General features: G+C 37.0%; 1 pseudogene; it reads left to right on the plus strand.

The window, feature by feature from the left end:
• The first annotated feature begins 5,257 nt into the window (after positions 1-5,257).
• LOC149154955 (N-(5'-phosphoribosyl)anthranilate isomerase 3, chloroplastic-like) overlaps positions 5,258-18,291 on the plus strand; it is a 71,469-nt pseudogene continuing 58,435 nt past the window's right edge.

The raw sequence follows: 18,291 nt of genomic DNA on the forward strand, positions 1-18,291 counted from the left end.
AGTCCATTGGGCATTGGAGTCAATGATGATGTGTTGCTTGAGGTGCTTGGTGAGAATGATGATACTGCAGAGCCAGATGGGCATTCATGAAACAACCTTTGTATTTGAAAATATGGATTACAGTCAGTCAGTGAAAGGCAATTAAGGTTCTTTCACTATGCTGGTATGGTGGGGAAATGAAATATTACTCAGGAGCAACTTAGAATTCCTGAACAGTATTTACTATGAAAGATTTAGTGTAAATGTGAGCAATTAAGAATTTCACATTCATAACTAATTCTGAAGAAAACACAATTAACCGCAGAGATTGAGCTTAGGGTGTTTGAATAAACAAATCCTGAACTATTCCTTTTCTCTGATGTTAAGACTATTAAACATACAACATATGCAGATTTGTAAGCGAAGAAAATGTAAAGACACGGTTTTAGAAAACTTATTGTATCACGAAATAACGCAGGAATCCTGCAGTAGCAAACAATCTCATCATAACACGTCAAACAAAACAATATTCCAGGAATTTCATCAGCTTCTTGTATTCAAAGTCTGTAATTACAGTGCAGCTCTTCTGAAGAAAAATCAACAACCCCAAGTAAGTTATGCGTGGGGGTATATATACAAAAATGTTTCATAAAATATCTGAAGCATGAGTCATGAACTCATAACTTTCTCACCAACTCTCTACCAATAGTAGCTACAAAAAGTTATTGCTATTAAAGGATTAATAGACAGTTGTTTATCTTTGTTAGAGATCCTTGACTTTGGAACCAACTGGAACTGCCGACTGATTTTGCATTTATTTCGGAAGTTTTTGCTTTCTTGCTGTCTTGCCACGATGCTGCTATTGTGGCTGCGTTACTTGTAATCATCTATTGGTGCCTAGTCATCATTTTTGCCACTCAGCTGCTCTTCCAGATTTGATTTCTCAGAGAAATTTCTCTGTCATGCCTCTCCACCAATCTTTAGTAGGTAGTTGGTGTCTCTGTATTTTAATCAGAGTCTCATCGGCTTCAGTATATTTGTAGTAATTTGGAGGTGTTTCAAAAATGTGCTTGATCTCATGCTCAATGAAAAACAAATTCTCCAATTTCTCATAGAGAGTCTGCCCAGATGGGGGCCCTGCTTCCTCTGGACTGCTAGCAGATGTTGTTATTTGATTTGTTGCATAGTTTTTGACCCTCTTGGCATAATTTTCATGTGATAACAACCTTCCTGCACTAGTTACCAAGCTGGGGAGACCTTTGTTATGTAATGCAGTGATTTTTTCAATGAATTCATTTACCTCTGTCTGCATTTCTTGACATCTTCTGTCCAATGTCTGCACGTAGTTCCTCAAAGTAAGCACCCTCTTGATTAGTAATATGGTATCAATCCTATCTCTGATACCCATTCCTGCTAGCTGAAGGCCAGTGTGGTCGTTAAGCACTTGGATCATTCTGTTGGCTATTTCAGGCATACTTCCCAAGGATGCCCGGGCTCATTGGCCTTCTGCTTTTGCCCTGTTTAGGAGATCCATTTGTTCATGGATAGTTTCAATGGACTGCCATTGCTCTGTGATGGATTGACCAATGTTAGCCCATAGGATTTTCTTAACATCACTTATAGTCTTGTCCAGAGTGAGCTCTTTTTCTAACTCCTTTATCCTTTTTTCAAGAGCCCTTACCTCTCTTGTTCTTTCAGCTATATTCTGCTTTGACTTGTCATATTTTTCTTCCAGTGTAGCCAATTTCTCTTTTGCTACCTTTAGTTCTGCCATCTATGCTTCAGGAGCCTCTAGTTATTTCCTCATATTTTGCATATCAAGGCTGGGTACCTGTTCTGATGTTGTTGTTGGTGTTGTCGCTTCTGGAGCTGGTGCTGAGCCTGAAGGGCATGCCTCTGATGTTTGTCCAGTAGGAGGACCTGCTGAAATGGTTACAGGAGGCACATCTTCAATGGCTGTAGATGTTTGCGCTGGCTGAGTTGGCAATTCTCCCTGTTTTGTCTTTAATGCCATTTCCAAGCCGCCCTCTGTTTCCACCAATCTCTTATGCAGGGTGAAGAGTAGAGCCACCACATCTTGATCTTTCTTTTGTTCTGCAACACCTTCAGTCTGAGGGTGATGGGTATGTGGTATTTTAATCTGTTTTCTCAATGCTTCTATATCTTCATCTTTTTTCTTCATCAATGCCTGCACACCCTTAGGATCATTTGGGTCATGTCCTAGCTCTATAATAATCTCTTCCAAGGACTTGATTCTGTTGTCCTTGGCTTGAGATGAAGCCTTCTCTAGTTCTAGCTGGGCAGTAGTGTTGTGTAGAGAATTCTGTAAACGGTGTGCTAATAGAGTTTTATCAACCAATGTAGAATAGAGCATCTCCCCTGTTTGCTTGTGTAGCTCGATCTGGTCCATGGGGTGGATGTCTTTGGCAAAGACCTCTAAGTTAGTTCTGATGTAGTCTGCAGCTGATTGAGGTTGCTGCATGGTGGGCCTAAAATGACTAAGAGTCATTTTTCCTTCTTGGATATCATAGGCCGACATAAGCCTTTCTTGATTAGTTGGTGCCATTTTGAGCAGCTGGTTATAAAGTTGGAATCTAACCGGCTCATTTCTTGCTTTTATGTCTGTAAATTATTTCTTTATGCTAGAATCTGCCTTGGTGCGTTGCCTTGATGAACTTACTTCTGTCCCTTGTTGCAATTATTGCTCTTGTTGTAAGGAGCTGGCTAATGTTTCAATGCTAGGAGGGAGCATAGTATCAGTGGGTCTTTTAGGCATCTCCTCCTCAGAAAAGGGATTCAGCCTTTTCCTTTTCTCACCTTGTTGATCTGTGGAAGTGGTAGGAGGAGTCTGTTCTTGTCTATCTCTTTTCCTTGTTCTTTCCTCGTTTGCAGGTGTCTGTAAGATTGTATTTTCAACTGTCATCTCCTGCCTTGGAGGGATCTGCTCTTGGGTTTGCTGCTCTGTGGAGGCAGGCATTTTAGCCATTTCTTCCTGTTGTTCTGCTTGCTGCTCTGCTTGCTGCTCCAAATTGGGAAGTGACTCCTCTTGTTGTAATTCTTTGCCTTTGGTTAGATTTGTTGTTTGATCAATTACTTTGGAAGACTGTTGTGGAACAATGGAGGATGAGGCACTTTCTCCAAGATGCTGAGGGGCTGGAGACCAAACCTGTCCAAAATATTCCAAGTCAACCGCTTTTTCTAGATTTTTAATTGCTTTTTCTGCTAATTCCTCTTCAGAATAGTCCTCCACTAATGTGCCTTCTTTCCACTCTAGTTGGTTAGCATATTTTTCAATTTGTGGAATGCTAAAGTGATCATAGACAGCAAGCCTATACTTGATTCTCCTGAGGCTTATGAAATGATTAGGGTCATAAGGTGCCCAATAGAAGCTTGTTTTCAACTGGAGGCTTTTTAGGATTTTATCTGCTTCTCCTCAAGCTTCTTCCCTTTTATTGAAGATAAATGGACCCAGTTGGTGTTTGATTTTCTGCTGTGCTTTTTTATTTCTGCTATGAAAATGAATCATGTCTGCATTCCCAAATTGCCAGAAATACTCTAATGCAAAAAGTCTCATGGGAACATACTTTGGCAGTCTGTAAGGGGCTAGCTCACAGCCATATATTCTAATTACTGTGTGTCTTGGTAGAAGTACCAATCTCCAATGCTATAATTCTTTGAAAGTTAGAGGATCTTCTGCATTTCATCGATGAGTCTAGGAAGAGGAGAACTTTGCAGCAGAGACAAGGCCGAATAGATGAACAGATCAATGAACTCACAATAGTTATATGGGGAGCAAGAGATATGGTGATAGACTGGTGTCCAAAATACCACTGACCTCCTGTTTCCTTTTGCATCCAGATTTTTCAAGAAAATAGGGAAACTGTCAGGCTGATAATATAATATCAAATGATATATATAGGAGGTGTACTTGAATACCCTTTCCCTCTCCAAATTCATGAATTGCTCATGAATTTTGTCAGCAATAAATGTGGCATAATCATACTGGGCAGCAAGAAGCTGCCCTGGAGTGAACATGGATAACATTACCAAGGTTGTTTCATCCACAAACTCACTGGTATTGAATCCTAGAATGCAGGATATCATATCCACTAGCAGTCTCCCTGTTTCATTGAACCAGACATGTAGATAAGGAGGAGGTTGCCGGGGCTGATATTCTGGCTTCATGAACAACTGGCCAATCTTTGTGACCTCTGAGCTGGGCAGCTTGGCAGCTTTTTTGAGCAGAAAATTCATATAAAGGGGCACTAGAGGTTTATTTGGCTTAAAGTTCAGCATCTGATTTATGGATTGAGGAGTGATGTGAAATAAAACATTCCCAGATGAACCCAAAACTGCTCTTTGAGAGGGTTCATAGTGTTCATAACACTAATGGATGAGGTCTGGGAACACATTGATTTTGGGGAGGTAATAAATGGGCAAGTTAGACTCCCAGATACCTATGTCATCAGCACCACTCATGTATTTCTTCTTCAGCTCACAAACAGTGTGTATGTGATATTTGGTACTTATCTCAACTGTTTCTTTGATTTGATAATCCCAGTCAGCAAGGGCCAACCATTCCAGGTTCTTCTGTGGGGCATTCAGAGGAGTAATATTCAATGCCACAGGGGTCTCCATTGCTTATTTCTCACTTGAAGTTGAATTTATGCTTTCAGTTTAGCAAAACTGGCAGGGAACAACAGATTATTGTCGATGGGATGACTTGCAGAGGTGAAAAAAGGAGGTGAATTGGGTTAACAGAGAACAATAGCTTGTTGAGAGGGTGAAAGTAACCAGTGATGGGGTAAGCACTGCCTTTTCAGTGGACTTTGTCTGCCAGTGGTTTTTAAGTTGCAAATGCGCAGGGAGCTGTGGGAATTGAGTAAATTCAGACCAGGAACCCTCTTCAGATGAACTTCGGGTTGATTTGGTAATTACAGGGGCTCGGTATGCAGGTAATTAGACCAGTTGTTTAGAGTTTTTTTACTACAGAAAACTAGGAAGACCAGGTTATGCAGAGAAAACGGTAAATACCTGGTGATGGTGAGGCCGAGGGTGTCGAGAATTGGTGAATTTGCAGCGGCGGTAGCTCAGGAATTGAATTTTGGAGTTGGCGGAGAAACGTCGTAAAACAGCATGCAGGGAAGCACAGCACTCGTCCAATAGAAATGCGAAAAAATGACGATTTTGCGTGAAAATATGTGAAAAGTGGGATTTGGCGCCTTTTTTACAAATGACGTCAGCATGACATCACTGGTTGGGCCCGGGTACGACAGGGATGACGTGGCGATGTATGACAGGGCTGACGTGGAGGGATGACGCGGCGGCCATGTCGGATAACGATGAAACGGTAGTTGGCGTGTTTGATGATGTAGGCGATGACGTAAGGGCGGGAAGTCGACGGTGGTAAGCGGTATTATCGGACCGCTTTTGGTACGGGCCCGGTAATGGTCAGAAGCCGCCCGATCCACTAATATATGGGCACGCGTCCTTGGCCCTACGTCATCCTCTGACAGATTTCGGGCGCTAACAGATGGACAGTAGAGGGGCTCCGAAATGCCCGATGACCGTCGGATGGGAGGGCCCAGATCCGATGGCGGACGGGAGGACGAGTCGCTAACGCGATAGCGGCGGGACCCGACTATTTAAAAAATTAACTCTGTTGATACCGTGTGCAGAAACAAACTTTGGTTAAATGGAAAATGTGGTTTATTGGGAAAATTTTCACCAGTGATAAAGAAACGAGGGATTTTATCATTAAGGGGGTTATAGCGGGTTAGGGTTATTAAACTAACCAGGTGTTAATTTAATTCCCGGACATAGCCTGGAGAAATACACATGAAAGCCTTATATTTCCTCAGGCTTCCTGAACTTTGAACCATATGGCTATAATGCCCAAAGGGGAAGGGGTATGTACATATTTTTGGGTTTTTGTATAAAATATGATAATAGTAGGGGGGAGGGGAACACTTAGGGAGTTAAATAGTAAGGTTAGAAGTCAATATGAATTGGAGATGTGAGGGGGGAACAGGGAGCTAAGTTTTTGAGGAGTAAACTTAGATTAGGAACAGATGAGAGTAAGCAATGATTTTACACAGAAAATGTGGCTTTTTTGTGTGGTAGAAACTAACACCTTGGCTTAGTATTTCACAGAAGGTAAAGTGATGCTAGGACTTGTTGAGTGATTTCCAAGGTTTATTAGAGGGATGTTAGAAAAAGATTTCCTGGGAAAGAGGGGAAGTTAGACATGCTTCCATATTTTGTTATCAAAATGCTGAGTAACAGTTATGTTCTTGCTGATATCAATTTTCTTTGTCAAGCTCACTCATGAAAGAAATCAGGCTTTGGCAACCCCTGACTACCTACCCATCTTAGTTCCTAGCATTTTTTGTTACTTCAGGGAAGGTGCACTTAGACTTGCAAACCCTCAATTGATCTTTTCTTTTTCTTTTCAAATAATTTTCTATCTAAAACTACCCTTATCACTTCCAAGGGCCCAGATTAAGCAGTTGGGCACCTTTGTTCTCTACCTAACTACCAATCTTCCAAGCTTAAACTGTTTGGACAGATTTCTCTTTCTCTAGTCTAAAACAGGCAATTTAAAACATAACATGGCCCAGCTTGCACTGTTGGGCCATCTATCAAGATAGCAGTGGCATTTTGGTTGGCCACTTTCCTGGTCTTTCTTTGGGGTTCATTTCACTTTATTTTTTCTGACCAATTCATTTTTCTTGCCTTTTGATTATTCTTTTAAGGCATACCCTCTTTTCATTTTTTAACTCTTTGTCTCCTTCACAAAAATAGAACCTTTGTGTCACCAAAGATGAACATTTTTGGCACTTCCACTGTCAATCATGAAAAATGAAACCTATTGGTATAGGAGGCTAACAAGTTAGCTCATAGTTCATCTTATCATCCTCAATATCATGGGCAAACTGAGATAGTAAACAAATGTTTGGAAGGATATCTTCGTTGCTTTGCATTTGATAAACAAACACAATGGGTAAAATGGTTGCCTCTGGCTGAATGGTGGTATAACACTTCCTTCCATACAACAACAAAAATGACCCCATTTATGGCACTTTATGGATATCAGCCACCATCCATCACATCATATTTAAGAGAAAATTCTAAGGTTCAAGCAGTGGAACATCACATCGAGCATCAACAACAAGTCCTCTAACTCTTAAAGGATAACCTCGTGTTGGCGCATAATAGAATCAAACAACAGGCAAATCAACATCGCAGTGAAAGAAGTTTTGATGTAGGTAATTGGGTATTCCTACGGCTACAACCATATAAACAAATGTCCCTCAAGCAAGCTAAGAAGGATAATAAATTATCACCAAAGTATTACGGTCCGTACAAGGTGTTGCAAAAGATTGGTACTATGGCATACAAATTGGAGCTTCCTGCAGCTTCTCAAGTGCACCCACTTTTCCATGTTTCATGTTTAAAGAAGGTTATAGGTGACAAGCTCCCATTTCAAACAATATTGCCAAAACTTGACGAGGAAGGAAAAATTATATTGGAATCGGAAGCAGTCACAAAAACAAGAACTCAACAACTATGAAATCGATCAATTTTAGAGTATCTCATCAAGTGGAAGAACTTATCCGCTGAAGATTCCACATGGGAGGATGAGAATTTTATACAGAAGCATCCAGAACTACTCAAGCGTTGAGGAAAACACCTTTTTGAAGGAGAGGGTCATGTTAGGTCCCTATAATACTAGTGATTACCCCATTACTATTGTAGTTATATCCCTTATTAATATTGTTGTGCCCCTATTGTCCCCATATTGTTATTACTGTGCCCCTTAGAATCCCTCTATTGTTATTTTTGTGCCTTTATATTATTATTGTTAGGTCAGCTGGGTTATATTGTGACTCCTTAGACTCCTATATATAGAAAGGAGGTTTTGTCATTTGAATCATCAAATAATCATTCATTTGTGTAATGTAAAGGAGGTTCCCCCCTATCTTTTCTAACTTTTTGTGAGCTGGTTTCATAACATTTCCTTTCACATTAATACTATCCTTCTTTTACAAATGTGTTAGTTCTCCACATACATCCTTGGCTTTGTCTTGTTTCTATTTACCTTGGAGAGTAGGAAACCATCACAAATTGGCCACTTTTTTAGTAGGGATAGAACAATCAAGCCCAATCTTAGAAGGTAGAGTTCTCATGTAATTTCCTCTTTTTTCATTTTAAATAATAAATCACAATTGTGGGTTTTTCTTTTTGTTTTCTAATGAAGGATGACATATTTTCGTTATATTGGAGCACTTTCCCTCTTGGTGGACCATTGCTAAATTATGATTTTTTACTTTTAAGATATTATATAAGTTATGTACAATTTTTCATTCTTTTATTATCAAACTACAACTCTTGATCATTGTTTGTGCATTTTATTTTTCAACCAAGCATAACATGTTTTTTCACTACAATTCTCTCCCTCATTGTGGTTCATTGCAAAACTATACCTTTTTAAGTTTTAAATACTCTACAAAGACTTGTGGTAGCCCATGGCCCAATGATATTTTTTTTATTAGTTATTGTTTCTTTTTCTTTGTTATTGGATATTTCCTATCTTGTGGTGTCAAGGGAAAGTTGGATACATATCATATATTTGAGACACTCATTATTTTTATTGAGATCATATATAGGGTAGAGTGGCATAATCTAGTCCCTAACCCTATTTAGTTGGGTGTTTGTTTATCTTAGGGCCTAGAATGATGGTTGAGTGCTTGTAAGAAATTAATAATGATTAATTAATTTTATCCACAAAAGTATATAAGAGTAATGAAAAATAAAAATAAACACAAATTGATTATAGGTTTAGGGAAGTTAGTAAGCTATTGACCATTATTATGGTGTATGTCCTTGGTGGCCCATAAAGGTTGAATAACACATTAAAATGAATTTTTATTAGATAGTCAATGTTTTTGGAGTAGTTAGATAGTTATCATTTTGTGTGCTTTTATAGCCTTTATATTCATTCACTTAGCTTGATCGATTGTGATATTAGAGGTTCATTGAGTTAGTGTACCTAACTTTTGGGAGGATAGACTAAAGCTCTAGCTTATGGGTGGTCAAGAGGTTTAGCTATTTCCTTTGGCTTGGATTGATTGGGTATAGTTGAGTGGGTTCAACGGTTAAGAACATGCACTTCCACTTGAAGGTCATAAATTCAAACATGGAGGGGGGAAGTGTATGTATGCTTCCATAGACTATGCAGTCAAATAACTGTTGAAATGTGTAACTAGGTTAGGTCTTCGTAATGACTATTGTAATCATGATTTTATGTATTTGATGAAAAGATAAAAGGAAAAATCATTATTATTATTATTTTGTAGCATGGGTGTCATGCTCAAGGTTATTTTATTTATAGGTTAAGCACCCATTGAGTGCTTCTAGGGCTTGCTATTGAGTTAACAAGTCAATTGAGTCACTTTCATGCATGGAAAACCCTTTTGGGCTTATTGTATCAAGTAAAAGGATTTTTTTGGAGAGTCAAAAGTGTCATAAAGGCCCCCCAAGACCTTGTCAAACACGTAGCAACAAGTCGGACTTCATAAGATGACAAGTCGGCTTCATGTAGAGGTATTCGACCAAGAAGAGAAGCTCGTATATAAGAGACATCCACCTCACTTGAACATTATCCAATCCAACTCACAACAAGTTTGATCAAGACAGAAAAAAAGACCAAAAGGAGCAAAGAAGAGGAGGACTAGAAGAAGGAAATGAACGAATTCTTTGAGTGTTGTTTTTGGGCTATCATATCCTCACACGTGAAAATTGGGAAACATTACTACAACAAGACTGAATTGCAAAAAAAAGTTGAGTTAGGGAACCAAGAGGTCTACTTTGCAAGTTGATTTCATAAGAAGGAAGAACCAATTCAAGCAGAGGAGAAATAAGGAAGAAATCACCATCTTTTCCCACACATGCAAGAGCTATGGTTTCTACAGTAACCAAAAGTTGTAGTCAAGAAATTGTAGGTCCAAAATTGGGAAGTTACTGGAGAAGTTGTCGGGGTTGAGGTTGTTGTTGGGGTTGAATTTGTTAGAATTTTTTTGGAATTTGTGTAAGGAAAAATTATCAAGAAGGAAGGTCGACTCAGTCTTGGAAGGGTCTTTTTCAAAGTTCATAGGTCTTAGAATTCATCATTTGAAGTTCTATAAGAAGAGAAGATTTCTTGCATGTTTTCCTCTTAAATGAGAGGTTTTGGCCTTGGATTGTAACCTATATCTTATGTCCTATTGTCTCATTTTTATTCATTGTTTGGTATTTGTTTGATGATACAAAACAAAATAATAATCAAGTAAACAAATATGATAATCAAGTTAAGTAAAAATACATCACAAGAAGTTATCGAGGTTAGAGAAATCATCTAATTAAGCCACCCCTATATTTCTCAACATGGTATCATAGCAAAGTTGACAAGACAAGAGGAAGCAACTTGAATATCATTCAATTGAAGAAGGATACATAAAGGCCAAGCACAAGGATATCATCAAGCATGACTAATCCACACATAATATTGAAGTAAGGAATTAAGGAACATCAAATAGGACTACCCATCTTATTGCAAGGACCATATCATGTATAAGGATCAACACTTTGTGGAAGAATAAGACCTCAAATACCCTAGCTCATTCAAAGAAGGATTCTACACTTGAAGCATTCTTGGAAAGATTACACAATTCTACAATCATCATCCAAGGAAGAAAAAATAAGCATTTCCATCATCATCAAATGAATCAGGACTATCTCTCTCACTTGAAAAAGAAGCACTTTCATCGTTGAAGAAGGAAGATATCTTCAAGAAAAAAATCATCATCAAGAAGGCATCTTCAATAATAAACATCATCAAGAAGGAATCAATTTGAAGATATCATCATCTAGGAGCATCTTTATCTTTATGTTTGAGTCTACTATCAACGTGACTTCATTCCACAAGGAAAGCAACAAATTGGTTGGGTTGTCAAATTTCCTTGCATGGAAGAAGAGGATACACTTGATCCTCATATAAAATGAAGTTATTGAATATATTAAGGGTTCAATATCCAAACAATCTCAAGAGAAATATAAAGCAATTTGAAAGTATATAAAAGGGGGAGTAAGGGCTCAAAGAATCCTCATAGAATCAATCAAGGATCCCCTCATCCCTTATGTAAAAAATTTGGATAAAACAAAGGATATCTATGAAAAGTTTTTATAATTGTTTTATGTAAGCACTACAGGAGAAGTTATATCATTGAGAACTGAATTATACAATATTAAGGTATCTAAGGAAGAAGGGTTAGCATCATACCTTATGCAAGTATCTCAAATAAGAGATCAACTAAAAGAATTAGGATAAATAATGTCTGATAAAGAAATGACCACCATTGTGCTCAATGCACTACTTGATGAATGGGGAAACTTTGTATCAAGTATCTATGGAAAGAAGGAAGCCACTCCATTTAGTGAACTTTGGTCGTTATGTAAGATTGAATAAACTAGTTTGAAGGAAAAGAGCGATGTTGGATCAAGTGAATAAACTCAAGCATATGCAACTATGGCTAGAAATAAAGAGAAATTTGGAAAGTTTGATCCTCGGAAAAAGAAGAAGCTTGACATGTCAAAGATCCAATGTTATGAGTGTAATGAATATGGGAACTTTAAGAGGAATTTTCCTAAACTCAAGAAGGAAAACAAGAAAAGAAAAGATAGAAATGAAGCCCATATCACTGAAGAAGTAGAATAACTTGAAAAGAAGAAGTCAAACAAGGAGGAAGTGAAAGACATTTATTATCACTGAAATAACCTCCTTCACTTTATCTATAAGAATATAGTAGTCATAATGGAAATCATCACAAGTATGATAGGATGCATTATAGCTAAGATAGAGATGACATCATCATAGAAGCATGATATATCCAAAGTTGAAGTGTATATAAACCAATCATTATGATATAAAGGAAGTAGCTCATGGAATCTTCATTGAAAGCATGAAAAGACAACTGAAATAGTAGTTTATATGGTTGGAAAAATTAATCTAGCAAGATAAAAGATAAAATAGGTCATCATACATCATCATTATTAGAAAGGAGCATTTGCAGAATGGGGATCATCAATATCCTCCACTAGAATATTTACAAGAAGCTTCACTTCTACTTAGAAGAAGTAAGTGCCTCACAGATAGTCCACATTCCACCTTGTGTGGGATTCACTGGTAAGGTATGATGATGAATATGTTCAACATGTTGAGTTGGTTGAAGTAATTTCATCTTCAAGCAAGAAAAGGAAGCCCATAGAAGGAAGTCTAGATCACCAAAAGAAGGAAAAGGTATGTATATATTTGTTAAAGAAAGTCATGTAATCATATAGTAGCAGATAACATGGTTGAATGGCCTATATCATAATAATTATCAAATAAGAAGAAGCTCTTCCATAAGAATGATGCATGAAGGCATGTAGACAATGTGCCTTGAACTCTTCAACATATTGATAAGATGAAATCAACACAATATGACCTCATATGGAATATGAGGTGGTTGGAAATCATGGTTCCTAAGTTGAAAGAACCATGTAAAGAAGATCTTGAGGAAAGAAATATGTGAAATAGATGAAAGAAGAGTTCATGGGAAGATTCATCTATAATATAAGCTAAGTGATCAATATCTTATATCTATGAGGATTAGCTATGAAATCTCCACAAAGAAGGTATGAAGACCCTAATATGTATGATGGAAAAGGAAAATATTGGTAATACGTGTCTTTGAGATGGATTCATACATATGCAGGATGTTGATGTTGCAAGAAGCTGATGTCATGATGAAAGGCCATCATATAGAGGTAACTTTGATTTATTATTCATTTTGACTTTTGAAAGCATTTGGTCAGGTTGTTATAGGGCTACCAAAAAAGGGTTGTAGAAAGTCAACCACAACTTGTACTCATGAGATTGGATACAAAATATCTTGAAAGAAACATGACTTGGAAGAGGTATTTATATGAAGGAAAGCCATATGTGGACAGGAATACCAGTTTCTACTCATGAGATTGGATGGAATATCCTGAAATAAACGTGACTTGGAAGAGGTATCTATATGAAGGAAATCCATATGTGGACAAGAAGATCACTTTCTGATGAAGAGAAGGATGACATGACTATTGATTCAACCCTATGTTTCATTGAAAGGAAGTGATGGAGAAAGATGGTCGAAGCCCTACAAAGAAGTTATGATGAAGAAGGATTCATAATAATGAAGATTAAGTTCATGACATGATGCAGAAAGAGGAGCACTACAAGCAGCTGAAAATACCATGATGTCCACCAAAGAGTAGATAGCTACTATTGATAACAAGTCCCTAGTTAAGAAGGAGCTGGGGAAAGTTCCTATCCTCCCTAGTTGAGAGGGAGAGATAAACACATCATTATTGTCTTCAAGTTATGAATAAAGAATAGAGGATTGGGTAAGCATCTGAGACTGATTCTGATACTCTTTGAGGATGTTGTAGGGAATCCAATAGGAAAGATTAGTTGAAGAGGAAAATCCTTGAGGGTGTGTTATTCCAAGACAGGAATGGTCCTAAAAGGACATATTGTTTGTGAGCATCTAGATGGGGTATGTGCCTTGAGAGACAATGATGAAAGGTTTATATTAGTCATTGTCTCACCAACATTGTGATTTGATATTGTGGAGAGATAGATCTGTTAGTCAATGCTTTTCTATGTGACAATGCTAGTTGATATAATGAGATGCATTGATATAAGTTGATATGATAGATTATGAGATCGCTTACCAATCCGACTCTTGTTATGAGAATTATTCACTATGAGAATGTCAAGTACCTTGTATGAATTATGAATACCTCCCTAGTTAAGAGGGAGTGTTGAATTTTGTACCTAGGTTCGGTCTTCGTAATGACTAATGTAATCACGATTTTATGTATTTGATGAAAAGATAAAAGGAAATTTTATTATTATTATTTTGTATCATGAGTTTCATGCTCAAGGTTATTTTATTTGTAGGTTAAGCAACCATTGAGTGCTTCTAGGGATTGTCATTGATTCAACAAGTCAATTAAGTCATTGTCATGTGTGGAAGACCCTTTTGGGCTTATTATATCAAGTCAAAGAATTTTTTTGTATAATCAAAAGTTTCATAAAGGCCCTCCAAGACCTTCTCAAAAAAAAAAACAAGTCGACCTTCATAAGATGACGAGTCAACTTCATGTAGAGTTATTTGACCTAAAAGAGAAGCTTATATATAAGAGACGTCGACCTCTCTTGAACATCATCCAATCCAACTCACAACAAGTTCGATCAAGGAAGGAAAAGAGATAGAAAGGAGTGAAGAAGAGGTAGACAAAAAGAAGGAAAGGAAAAAAGTATTTGAGCGTTGCTTTTGGGCTCTCATCTCGCACATGTGAATATTAGGGAAAAATCACTATAGCAAGACTGAATTGCAGAAAAAAGTCAAGTTAAGGCACCAAGAGATCTACTTTGCAAGCCAAGTTCCCAATTAGGAATAATCAATTCAAGCGAAGGAGAAAGAAGGAATAAATCACCATCTTTTCCCACACATGCAAGATCTATGGTTTCTGCAGTAGCCGAAAATTGCAAGTCCAAAATTTAGGAAGTTGCTAGGGTCATAGTTGTTAGAAAAGTTGTTGGAATCTGTTTAAGGAATGCTTCTCAAGAAGGAAGGTTGACTTGGTCTTGGACGGGTATTTTTCAAGGGCCATAGGTCTTGGAATTCATCATTTTAATTTCTATAAGAAGAGAAGAGTTCTTGTGGGTTTTCCTCTTAATAGGGTAGGTTTTGGCCCTTCATTATAACCCATGTCTTGTGTCCTCTTGTCTCATTGTTATTTGTTATTTGTTTGCTATTTGATGATAGAAAACAAAATAATAATCAAGTAAAAGAAGAAGATAATAAAGTTAAGTAAAAACACATCACAAGTAATTATCAAGGTTAGATAAATCATCTAATTAAGCTACCCCTATATTTCTCTAAAAAATAGTTGAACAACAAGGGTCCTTGTTGTTGAGTATGTGTTATATTCTTTGCATGACTATCCCCACATGCTGCACAATGCATGATGCACAGTGGGGGGCAATACTGTAAGTTTTACTTGACCCAATCAATAATTTTCAATCTCAAATAAGTTTCTTAGTTTCTTGGTAGTTAGGGTTTAATGCTCATTCACAAATGAATTCAAAACTGAACTTATGAAATAAAACACATTGAATCCTTTACTTTAAATACTAAGAGGAAATTAGAAAATCAATCTCATAAATGATAAAAAAAAATTGGCAATGTCCCTGGAAAAACCCTGAAGGGAAAACTAGTAGAGAGAGAAATTTTATCAAGTATCACATAGAAATGAGTTTATAGCAAAATTTTCTAGCCAATAAATGCAATACTTATCTCATTTCCTCTGCCAGACTCCCCCTCGAAATCTATGTTGTCAATCAACCTCAATTTTTGTACAAGGTGCCTCAATTTCTCTACATTAAACAACCTCAAAATTTTTGTAGTCAATCAACCTTGATTTATGTGCACTATGCCTCGATTTATGTGTAATCAATAACCTCAAAATTTGTGTATTCATTCAACCTTGATTTCTGTGTAGTTAACAACCTCAAAATATATGCAAGGTAATGGAATTTTCCCCTAGGTTTGTGTGCCAAGTATCTTGGAACTCATGTTGCTCCCTATTGTGTTGCTCCTCCTCCTTTTCCTTTTGTGCTTCTTCTCCTCTCTCTCTCTTCAAAATGAGAAAATGAATGATAACGTGTCTTTTACTTTGTGTTATCCATGATAACTCCTAAAAATAAATTTTAGTTTGATTAGTTATTTTAGATAAGGTTTTCCACCACTGATCTTTGCATCTATCTATTGTTTTTCTGAAAGTGGTTGTTGTGATTTATATTTGAAGATTTAAGGAGGATGAACAAGTCTAGTCTAATTGTTTTGGATAAATTCCCATATTCTCTAAAAGCTATTTCTCTCACTCATCCCATTTCATCTGCAGACCCATTTCCAACTCTAGCCGTGTTTTTCCCATTTTCCTTTGTAATATTTGAAAACACTAATAAAACATGCTATAGTCCTTTTTTCAGAGGATGGACCCAAAAATCATATCGTTGTCGGCCTTTCCGTTTTTCCTTTGCATACATATCCATCATATCCCTTTTTCCATCGATTGTGATATCACATTTCCAGCTGATCGTGATAAAATCTTTCCCCGTTGATTGCGATATCGCATATCGCAAACTCCCTGCTGATTTCGATATCGTTAGTCCCATTATCCTCTGCCTTGATTATTGTGATATCACATAGTTCTCCGTTGATATCTCATATCGCTTAGTTCTCTGCTGATATTGCATATCACATAGTTCTCCACCGATTATCATATCCAATTCTCATTACCACTCTGCCTGCCAATTGTGATATCTCCTCCCCTGTTGATTTCGATAATTTTCGCCGATTTCGATAAGTCCTTCTCCTAGTCGATTGTGATATCACAATCGAAGGTCGCACAGTCATAAGTTTATGTTCTGCTGAAGTCCTCTTCGACTTGCAATTGTGACGTATGAGAACCCTCCTGGATGCAATATTATATGCAATGCATTCTATAAATATACGTGTCTAGACCATCGGTGAATACTATGAAACATGGTTAAAAAGTACATTCTCTTGTGTTGCAATTGCGATGTAAAAAGGCCTGGATTAACAACCCAGGTTAAATCATCTCGGATCAACAACCCAGATCATGAATATTAAAATATCTATTTCGCTTTTGCTCCATGAAACAACGAGGGTATTTTTTGGCATTTCTTCAGCATCATGGTCATTAAACGTAATGTGAGACACAGAGGGAAGCAAACCACGGAGGACAACGAGGCACTCTCAACATGTTTTTACCAAAAACAACACAACAATATTTCAAAGAGCCAGATGTTGGAGTTTCCACAAATATAGTTCCACGCGACAATAGTTTGATTTTCCTAAAAAATTGTAACTGTTAGATAACTTTTGTTCATATGAATCCCATTTATATTTGAACTCTATTGTAACATAAATTCCTATGAAGGCTCAAAGTTTTATTAATCAGATAGGATTAGATCTCATAGATATTGATGGAATCTAGCCTAGGTGGCAAATTATGTAAAGAGATATTTCTCTATTAATAAGTATATTTTCGACTCTGCAAAGGGGGATCGAGGATGTGAGAACCACTATTGTATTGTTTTCAGTTAATAGAAATATCAGTTGTAACATCTTCTGTTTTAATGCGAGATTCATTCCGGTTTTAGTCCTATTCTATCATGCTCCTTTGTTATTAGTTTTCATAGTTTAGTGATTACTTGGAAATCTGTCAAACAACTCCAACTTCCTTCAATTTTCTGTGATTACTGTGAATGCCCTTATCCACCTTAGTAAACCAAAGATGCCTCAGTTTTCATAAAACACCATTGTTCATTGTTTTTTTTCTTTGACTGACTCCATGCCCAATGGTGGCTGCCCTCACACTCTTTCACCCAAAAAATCAAATAGAAAACCAGAGTTAGCCATCTGCATTCTTAAATAATATTGAGAGAACCCTCTCAGATTGGAAGGGCTAACTTCTAGTTAAAATTTGGTTTGAAATATTTACACCAGGTTGCAAGGTTGACACAACCCAACCCCCACCAACCCAATTGATAACACTTTGGATCTCCTTTTTATGTCTCATTAAAATGATTGTAATCAACCCTAATATAAAATGGCTTAGATTTAGTCCTAGCAATTAAGATCAACACTTGCATTATAATTTCTCCTTGACAAAACTTAGGGAAACTTGAGTCACTTTTTTAATTAATGATGCATAAAAAAGTCTCTTTAACTTTATATCACATAAATTTAATGTCATAGGGACCATTTTGGACACTCTTCCACATTCTAAACACCAAGCTAGTGTGGAAGACACTTGTCCAAGCTAACTTTTTCAACACTCCCTCTTAGTGAGGAAAGTGTTCTTCACCACTCCCAATTTGTCTCTGAAAAATAAAAACATGTATTTTGGCAAATACATCGTGAGAATGTCTTCTACCTGCTCATTTTATATACGTATAACAACTAAACAACTCCTCTCTCAACATAGTCCCAGACGAAGTGGTATATGATATCAATGTGTTTTGGACTTTCATGAAATACTATATTCTTTAAGAGTTTTATGAAAATCTCTTTATCACAGTAAATTACCACATGCTTCAACTACTAATCAAATAAATCAACTAATAAGTTGTGAAGCCATATGGCCTCACAA

This window comes from Pinus tabuliformis, chromosome 9, assembly GCF_031772625.1.
Source record: "Pinus tabuliformis cultivar Carrire ecotype Pingquan chromosome 9, CPIR1, whole genome shotgun sequence".
Taxonomy (NCBI): domain Eukaryota; kingdom Viridiplantae; phylum Streptophyta; class Pinopsida; order Pinales; family Pinaceae; genus Pinus; species Pinus tabuliformis.